Genomic DNA, 10489 nt, shown 5'->3' on the forward strand with positions numbered 1-10489 from the left:
AGCTATAGAAACACGGCCAGATCAGACTGGTTTAGCCTCCTGGCTTCTCAGACCCTGGTCGAACCGTCCAACCCATGCTAGCATGGAAAACAGATGTTAAACGATAACAATGATGATGATGATCTTTGATACATCCTTCCTTTCCATAATTTTTTTTACCTGTTTCCCTGCAATGATGTATTGGAATGGGCCATCACAATTTGGGTCAGTTCTTATTCAGGAGAGGCTTACTCAAGGTGGTATGCAGTGCAACTGAAGCCAAGATCACATGGTTTGGGAAAGTACTTTGCAAAATGGGTACAGGAAATAGGAAATGTCTCATCAAGGATTAAACAGAATCATGTGAGTGAAATAACAAAGCTAAGAACAAAGAACAAATCCTCCGATAACACAAACTAGTAGTTGCATGGTTCAATTGGTTATATCTGCAGTGGGTTTGATTGGTGGTGACTGTAGATAAGAAAAAGGAAATAAAAGTATGATGCATTTGGGGGTTGAAAAAACTCAAGGGTTCCTTTGTACCATAAATTCTACTCACCATCAATGCAGGTGGTTTGGGGTGGGGTAATAAAGGTTTTAAATTTTGGCTCAAGGCCAGCAATTTCAAGAGAGGAGATAAGTCGCTTACATCGACCCTAAAGCATAACTGGTACTTACTTTATCGACCCTGAAAGGATGAAAAGCAAAGTTGACCTCAGCAGAGGGTAATAGTATTGTCAGAAAACTCTGTAAATATTGTGATCTCCCACTGACAGCTGGGTGATCTACCAGTCAATGTGTATATGAAATATACAAGTGTGTGTGTGTATATATATATCTACATATGTGTGTGTGTGTGTGTGTGTGGAAACTGATGTGCATATGGACGTGTGTGTGTTTGTGTCTCATCTTCACATCACATCATGGTTGTAAACAAGTATCTCTGATATGAGTGTTGTTCATCTCCAGTCTTTTGAGGAAACATGTCCAGCCATGGGGAAATATTACCTTGCCTGGAGATAGATGAGGGTTGGCAACAGAAGAGCATCCAAGGTAATATTTTCTCATGGTCAGATATCATTTTTTGACAGGTTGTATGATAGTGGTGTTCATCTACAACTGTCATGCAGTATCTGTTTGGATTCTGGGGCAAATATTTTCTGCTATAATCTAAAGCCAACCAAAGCTTTATCAGTGGATTTGGTAGACTGAGACTGAAAGAAGCCTGTTGTATGTGCGCTCACACACATAAAGGGGTGCTTAAAAGTGTTAATATTAATCTGGATATGAGCAGAAGAAAAAGGAAGAAGGAATGATTTTAGAATGATGTTGCAATAATATCTTGAAGTGTTACTGGTTATAATTGAAAGAGTTGTTGTTTAGTACCAGATCATTTCTGATTGAGCTCACCTGTAATTAAAAGCAGTCCCTCCATGGCTGCACCATTTTTTCAAGCATTTATGTGGGACAACAATATTTATTGTTTCCTTTACTTATACAACAAAGGGAAGTTTATTATTTACTAGAGATGAATGTAAGTTCAAGGAAGTGTTCATATAATTTAAGGATGGTGTTATTGTAATGTTGCCGAGGATGATAGAATTAGTAATTGAAAGATGGTGTCAATCATTTTGGAGTGCTGCTGGAGTATTTTTTAAGGATGCTGCTATAAACAGAGTTTTGAAATGTTCCTCCTCCTCCTCCTTGTCATCGTCATCGTCGTCGTTGACATCATTAGTGAGTTGAATCCCACTGTGTGGAATTTAGGGATGAATATTGAGTCAGTTGAAGGCTTATGAGTGAAAGTAAGTAGACAAAACTGTGTAGAAGTTTCTCAGATATGGAGTCTACAAATAATTATATATATGTGTGTGTGTGCGAGTGTATGTATATGTGTGTGTGTGTATATATATATATGTGTGTGCGTGTGTGTGTATATATATGTGTGTTATTTCTTTACTACCCACAAGGGGCTACACACAGAGGGGACAAACAAGGACAGACAAACGGATTTTAAGTCGATTATACCGACCCCAGTGCGTAACTGGTACTTATTTGATCGACCCCGAAAGGATGAAAGGCAAAGTCGACCTCGGTGGAATTTGAACTCAGAACGTAGCGGCAGACGAAATACCGCTAAGCATTTCGCCCGGCGTGCTAACGTTTCTGCCAGTTCGCCTATATATATGTGTGTGTGTGTGAATATATACTAGCAGAGATAACAGGTGTTGCTCAAGATTAAAATGGCATAGTTTTTTCTTGTTTTACTTGTTTCGGTCATGTGACTGGGGACATGCTGGAGCACCGCCTTTAGTCGAAGAAATCGACCCCAGGATTTATTCCTTGTAAGCCTAGTAATTATTCTATTGGAGTGTTTTGCCAAACAGAAGGAATGAATGAGCATGACTGTGTAGTTAAGAAGTTTGGTTCTCTACCATGTGGTTATGGATTCAATCCCACAGTATGAAACCCTGTGATATAGTCTCCAACTATACTCTTCTAAGCTGATCAATGTCTTGTAGGGGGAATTAAGAAGGTAGAAAGTGAAAGAAGCCATGTGTGTGTCTGTATGTATGTATACATGTGCATTCAAATCTTTCCATTCTGCTCTTCATGTGAAAAAAGAGCCTAGCTAGAATAATGTTGCTTATTGACAATTCTCTGTCAATAAATCATCTGCTAGCTCTGCAATTTCAAAGGTAATTGGAATGAAAAATCCTTTTCTTGGAAAACCAGTAAGGGTTAACAACGGGAAATTATGTCTCAATAATGTTATATTTTGATTAACCCATGGAAAAAAAAGAAACAAATATAAAACAAACAAATGAATGACTGCACGCTAAACAAACTTTAGGTTAGTTAAAATATGTTTGTGACATATTTCAACTTCTACAGGCAAATTCACTGCAGTTATCATAGAGGAAACAAATCCTCTCTTATGGTAAAAAGGTGTAAAACACTTTTTTATTTCTTTATTGCCCACAAGGGGCTAAACATAGAGGGGACAAACAAGGACAGACAAACGGATTAAGTCGATTACATTGACCCCAGTGCGTAACTGGTACTTAGTTTAACAACCCCGAACAGATGAAAGGCAAAGTCGACCTCGGCGGAATTTGAACTCAGAATGTAGCGGCAGATAAAATACCTAACGTTTCTGCCAGCTCGCCGCCTTAAACACTGTTTCTGTCCAGTGTTGCCCTCTGTTGGATTCCCAGATTGAACATTTCTAGCTCTTTAGTCATTATCAATTGGAAACAATGAAGAGAGGTAACTCTGGCCAGATTTTAAACTATTGTTTTAACTAAAACACGGTCAACAACATTGGACTACTAGGTTGAGAGAAATTCAGCACTATCAGTACCACAAACATATTTTAACTAACCTAAAGTTTGCTTAAACCTAAACACTGCTTGGTACTGATACTAGTGAATTTCTCTCAACCTGGTGGTCCAACAGCACAATTCAGTCAATGTTGTTGACTGTGTTTTATTTAAAGCTCTGGCTTTAAATCTGTCCAGAGTTGCCTCTCTTCTGTATTTCCCATTGGTAATAGCTAAAAAGCTAAAAATATTGCATCTGGGAATCTGATAGGGGGCAACACTGGGCAGAAATGATATTTTTACATCTTTTGCCATAAGAGAATTTTTTTCTCCATGGTAACTCTCATCACCTGGCACAAGGCCACCTCCTTCAATCTTTGTCTTGCAAGTTACTTAGCAACCACACCTATGCTGGTGCATCCAGTCCACACTGTAAAGTAGTTGGTGCTTGGAAAAGCATCCAGATCTAAAAACTATGCCAAAACAGCCCACGTTGGTACTTATGCCATGTAAAAAGCCTTCAGTCCATTCTGTAAAGTGGTTGGTGTTTGGAAGGGCATCCAGCTGTAAAAAACCCTGCCAAAAACAGACAGTGAAGCCTGGTGCAGTAATCTACCTAGCCAACCCTTGTGAAACCATCCAACCTATGTCAGCATGGAAAATGGATGTTAAATGATGATGATGTTAACTGCTGTGAATTTGCTTTTAGCAGTTGAAATATATTACAAACATATCTTAACTAACCTAAAGTTTGTTTATGCCTAAACACTGCTTGGCACTAACACTGCTGATATATATATATACATGTATATATATATATCATCATCATCATCATCATCGTCGTTTAACGTCCGCTTTCCATGCTAGCATAGGTTGGACGATTTGACTGAGGACTGGTGAAACCGGATGGCTACACCAGGCTCCAATCTGATTTGGCAGAATTTCTACAGCTGGATGCCCTTCCTAATGCCAACCACTCTGAGAGTGTAGTGGGTGCTTTTACGTGCCACCCGCACGAAGGCCAGTCAGGCGGTACTGGCAACGGCCACGCTCAAATGGTGTATTTTATGTGCCACCCGCACAAGAGCCAGTCCAGGGGCACTGGCAACGATCTTGCTCATATATGTATGTATGTATGTGTGTGTGTGTGTGTGTGTGTGTGTGTGTGTGTGTGTAGTGTTTTTACTCTTTTTACTATAGAAGAGAATTTTTTCTCCACAGTAACTGCAGTGAATTTACCTTTAGCAGTTGAAATATGCCACAAACATATTTTAACTAACCTAAAACGTGCTTAAACACTGCTTGGCAGTGATACTGCTGAATATATATATATATTTTTTTATGGCATATAAGATGTATTTCTTTCCTCCAAAATATGTCTCAGACCATCACCATGAGGCCTGTGTGCAAAGTTGGGCTTCCATAAGCTTTAATGCACTAAAAACATTTTTTCCGGAATATGTGCTGCTGAAATTGGGGTGTGTCTAAAATGTCTATGCATCTTTTATACCATCAAATACGATATTCACATTTTCCTAGAATTCCTTGCAGGAGGAAAAAGCTTATAAAAATTATTGTTCATTCAGTATTCACAGCTAAACAATTACTATATTGTCCCCTTCTCCATTTAACTAAAGTTAATTGAAAATGTCATTATTAGTATTCCACTACCATCTGAATTACTATAATTAGAGAATAATAGATTTGTTGTTGTTAGTGGATAAATCATTTCCTCAATTGTTGTTTATGACAATTTTTTGTTTATCAATGATTCACATCTAAACTTTTCAAAGAGAAGTGTGAGTCCTTCAGGAAACCATTAAATATTAAAGATCCTGGAAGTTCCCTGACATACAAGATTGGGATGTTTGTGCAGTCGATTGTGTGATTTTGAAGAAGAAATTAGACACTGTAAGTACAGAATTTTTTACTTTTATTTATAAACTTGTTTTTGTCAAATTGACAAAATCACTAAACGTAAAAAAGTAATTTATTTATTTCTCTAATTTCTATTTATATATCCTTTGTTATATCTTTTAATGTGGCAGTATCTCTCTTTGGTTGATGTAAACCCCACATTTTTTTTTTTTTTGTGTGTTGTAATTTGTCCTTTGATATTGTCGTCCATGTCTTGGGCCCTTGTGGCCAATAAAAGAAATCATTATTATTATTATTATTATTATTATCATACTCTGCCTCCTTCAAAATTTCCATGCTTCTTGAAATTCGCCAGCAAATACACCTGATGTTCTCACCCACTTTTTTTAGCAACTTATTCTCTTCTATTCTATGTACTCTTTATGCCTTTTTGGCTACTATTTCTGAAGAGTTGTAGTACACCTGAACACTGTATACAATAACTTTATTATTATTATTATTATTGAGCTGGCAGAATCATAAGCATGCCAGACAAAATGCTTAGCATTTCATCTGTCTTTATGCTGTGAGTTCAAATTCCGCCAGGGTCAACTTTGCTTTCCATCCTTTCAGGGTTGATAAAATAAGTACCAGTGAAACACTTGAGTTGGTATAATCGACTGGTCCCCTCCCCAAAAATTTCAATCTTTCTGCCTTTAATAAAAAGGATTATTATTGTTGTTGTTGTTATTATTATTATAATTATTATTATTATTATTAAGGTGGCAAACTGGCAGCATTGTTACCATACCAGGTAAAATGCTTAGCGACATTCCGTCCATTTTCAGTGAGTTCAAATTTCACCAGAGTCAGCTTTGCCTTTCGTCCTTTTGGGGTTGATAAATTAAGTACCAGTAGAGTACTGGGGTTGATGTAATCATCTTAACTCCTTCCCCCAAAATTTTAGACCTTGTGCCTATAGTAGAAAGGATTGTTATTATTAAAGTGGTGAGTTGGCAGAATCGTTACCATGCTGGGCAAGATGCTTCATGGCATTCTGTCTGTTTTTACATTCTGAGTTCAAATTCTGCTGGGGTCAACTTTGCTTTTGATCCTTTCAGGGTCAAAAAAAATAAGTACTAGTCAAATACTGGGGTTGACTATACCCCTTCTCACAAATTCCAGGCCTTGTGCCTGTAGCAGAAAAGTTTATTATTATCATCATCATCATCATTATTATTATTATTATTATTATTATTATTGTTATTATTATTATTTAGGTGACGAGCTAGCAGAATTATTACTGTGTTGGAAAAAATGCTTAGCAGCATTTTCTCTGTCTTTTTGTTCTGGGTTCAAATTCTGCCTTGGTCAACTTCGCCTTTCATCCTTTTGAGATCAATAAAATAAGTACCAGTTGAATCCTGAGGTTGATCTAATCGACTTACTCCCTCCCCCAAAATTGCTGGCCTTGTGCCAAAACTTGAAACCAATATTTAAGGCAGTGAGCTGGCAGAATCGTTAGCATACTGGGCAACATTCTTAGCATTTCTTCCAGCTTTTTACATTCTGAGTTCAAATTCCGCTGAGGTCGACTTTGCCTTTTATCCTTTTGGGATCGATAAATTAAGTACCAGTGAAACACTGGAGTCAATGTAATCAACTACTTCCCTCCTCCAAAATTTCAGGCCTTGTGCCTATATTAGAGAGGATTATTATTATTATTATTATTATTATTATTATTATTATTATTGTTGTTGTTGTTGTTGTTGTTGGTCTTACTTGCTTTGGTTGATTTTGTGAGAGTGAACAGCAACCTGTTGTCAGAGGTCTCACAGGGTCTCTATAAACTTTGGTGCTTGGGTGTTAACTTATCATGGAAGACACTCTATTATTATTATTATTATTATTATTATTATTATTATTTAGTATTTTTATTCAGGTGGCAAGCTGGCAGTATTGTTAGCATGCTGGGCAAAATGCTTAGTAGCAGTTCGTCTGTCTTTACTTTCTGAGTTCAAATTCTGCTGAGGTCAACTTTGCCTTTCATCCTTTCAGGGTCGATAAATGAAGTACCAGTTGAGTACTGGGATCAGTATAATTGTTTTAACCCCTCCCTCAAAATTTCAAGCCTTGTACCTATAGTAGAAAGGATTATTATTATTATTATTATTAGGGTGCTTTCCCATGCCTTAGGGATGACAGAGTACAGAGTAATCCATGATTTTTTGCATGGGATTTACCTCGAGTTATCCTAAGTGGACTCCTCCCACTATTAGGGATTCTAATTATCTTTTTATGAATTTATTTATTTCTCTAATTTCTATTTATATATCCTTTGTTATATCTTTTAATGTGGCAGTATCTCTCTTTGATTGATGTAGACCCCACATTTTTTTTTTTGTGTTGCAGTTTGTCGTTTGATATTGTTGTCCTTGTGCTGGGCCCCTGTGGCCAATAAAAGAAATCATTATCATTATTATTATTATTATTATTATTATAGCACAAGATGCTTGGTGGCATTTTGTCTGCCATGATGTTCTGAGTTCAAATTCCAACGAGGTCGACTTTGCCTTTCATCCTTTCAGGGTCGATAAATTAAGTGCCAGTGAAATACTGGGGTCAATGTAATTGATTAGACCCGTCCCGACAAATTTCAGGTCTTGTACCTTTAGTAGAGAAGATTGTTATTATTAAGGCAGCGAGCTGGCAGAATCGTTAGCACACTGGGCGAAATGCTTAGCAATATTTTCTGTCTTCATGTTCTGAGTTCAAATTTCGCCAAGGTCGACTTTGCCTTTCATCCTTGCAGGGTTAATAAATTAAGTAGCAGTTACACACTGGGGTCGATGTAATCAACTAGTCCCCTCCCCTCCAAATTTCAGGCCTTGTACCTTTAGTAGAAATGATTATTATTAAGGCGGCGAGCTGTCAGAAACGTTAGCACGCCGGGCGAAATGCTTAGCGGTATTTCGTCTGCCGTTACGTTCTGAGTTCAAATTCTGCCGAAGTCGACTTTGCCTTTCATCCTTTCAGGGTCAATATATTAAGTACCAGTTGCACACTGGGGTTGATGTAATTGACTTAATCCATTTGTCTGTCCTTGTTTGTCCCTTCTATGTTTAGCTCCTTGTGGGCAATAAAGAAATAAGAAATGATTATTATTATTAATGTTCAACATTTGATAGTTTCTGGCAAATTTCTACTGCACCACCTACTACACTTCCATGTTGCTGAGGTGCGTGCAGCATTGTATGTTCATTTTTGTTGTTGCGGGGAGTGTAAACTCTTACCAGCATTGTTATAGGGTCTGATTGCAGTCTTTTGTTGTATTAAGGTTTGTATGGTTTGTATTGTGTGTGTAATGTGAGCTGTGTTCTTCTTTTAGGTAGAGTACCTGTTGTGGTGATTGTTTATTTCATTGGATGTCTACTGTATAGAGTGTCTTGTGTTTGTGGATTGTAATGTTCTGAGTTCAACTTATGTTCTGAGTTTGACTTTACCTTTCATCCCTTGTGGATAAAATAAGTATCAGTCAAGTACAAGAGTCAATGTAACTGACTTATCCTCTCCTGCAAAATCGCTGGCTTTGTGCCTATAGTAGAAAGGATTATTATTATATGTGGTCAATTCCAGGTTTGCCTAACTGGCTCCTGTGCCGGTGGCAAGTAAAAGGCACCATCCAAACATGGCCGATGCCAGTACCCCATGACTGGCTCCCATGCTGGTGGCATGTAAAAAGCACGATCCAAACGTGATTGATGCCAGGCCCGCCTGACTGGCTCCTGTGCCAGTGGCACGTAAAAAGCACCCACTACACTCTCGGAGTGGTTGGCGTTAAGATGATGATGATAATTGTTCAATATTTGGTTGTTTCAGGCAAATTTCTACTGCATTACTTGCTACACCTCCAGGTTGCTGAGATATGTGCAGCATTGTATGTTCGTTTTTCTTGTTGGTGTCATGCAAACTCTTCCTGGCATTGTATAATATCCGTTTGTTTCATAATGGGGACTGGTTCCTGTCTTTTGTTGTATTAGTGATTGCATTGTGTGTTGTGAACAGCACTGGATTAACCATTAAGCAAAATAAGCATATGCTTAGGACATCAAGCGAAGAAGGGGGCAATACAGAAATAGTAAATGGTTTACGGCACAAAAGAAATTACTTTAAACTTGCTAAAATGATATTTGGGATGCCTTCTTCTCTACTGAGTATAGATGCAGATGTGTTACCTTTGATCTGATCAAAGACTTTTCAATTCAAAAATGTAAGAGGAAACTTTTCAAATATAAATAAAGTGGAAGTATACAAAAATAAACTTTATTTTCTCAATTACTGTTTTGTTTCATAGTGAAAAATAAAAATTTATTTTATGGTTTGTTATTTTTTATATTTTGAATTACATAATCTTTTATGGGGCACTGAAATCTTTTAAGCGCTTAGGGCCTCAATGGGTCTTAATCTGGTCCTGGCTGTGTGTGTAATGTGAGTAGTGTTTTTCTGTTGAGTATCCAGCCTGTGAAGTACATGTTGTGGGAATCATTTTATTGGATATTTACTGTATAGAGTATGTCTCCTATTCGTGGATTGTTTTGTTTGGGTTGTATTATTGAATTGATGGTGTCTTAAGGTGGCGAGCTGGCAGAAAGGTTAGCACGCTGGGAGAAATGCTTAGTCATATTTCGTCTGTCTTTACATTCTGAGTTCAAATTCCGCCAAGGTCAACTTTGCCTTTCATCCTTTCAGGGTCAATAAATTAAGTACTAGTTGCGTACTGGGGTCAATATAATCAACTGCCACCCCCCAAAAGAATTTGTGGCCTTGTGCCTAGAGTAGAAAATAATTGATGGTGTCTTGCATAAGATGTCAGTTGTTCCTGGCTGGTCTTATTATTATTATTATTATGCTTTTCTTTAATTTATATAAGCTGCACCCAAGTCTCAAGCAGAAACATGAAGAAACAAGTTTTTGCATCTAAAGATGCAAACAGGTTTGGTGCCATGCAATTGAAAAAAAATTAATGATAGACGCAGGAATAGCTATGCGGTAAGTAGCTTGCTTACCAACCACATGGTTCTGAGTTCAGACCCTCTGCGTGGCACCTTGGGCAAGTGTCTTCTACTATAGCCTCGAGCCAACCAAAGCTTTGTGAGTGGATTTGATAGATGGAAACTGAAAGAAGCCCGTCGTATGTATATATATATATACCAGAGTAAGCACATAAATGTGCAACAAGGTGGAAAAGAGAGTACTCAAATACCAGAGGTAGAGTAATATGCTTTATTTAAAAGCAGCTGCTGCTTTTAAATAATATATATATATATATA

General features: G+C 37.5%; 1 protein-coding gene across 1 annotated transcript in view; it reads left to right on the forward strand.

Annotated features, from left to right (window-relative positions):
* The first annotated feature begins 4795 nt into the window (after window positions 1-4795).
* LOC106873026 (uncharacterized) overlaps window positions 4796-10489 on the forward strand; it is a 30433-nt gene continuing 24739 nt past the window's right edge. The window contains exon 1 of the mRNA XM_014920229.2: window positions 4796-5213. The gene's annotated coding sequence lies outside the window, so the exon portion shown is untranslated. The remainder of the gene's footprint in view (window positions 5214-10489) is intronic.

The sequence above is a fragment of the Octopus bimaculoides genome, chromosome 1 (genome assembly GCF_001194135.2).
Source record: "Octopus bimaculoides isolate UCB-OBI-ISO-001 chromosome 1, ASM119413v2, whole genome shotgun sequence".
NCBI classification, from domain to species: Eukaryota; Metazoa; Mollusca; class Cephalopoda; order Octopoda; family Octopodidae; genus Octopus; species Octopus bimaculoides.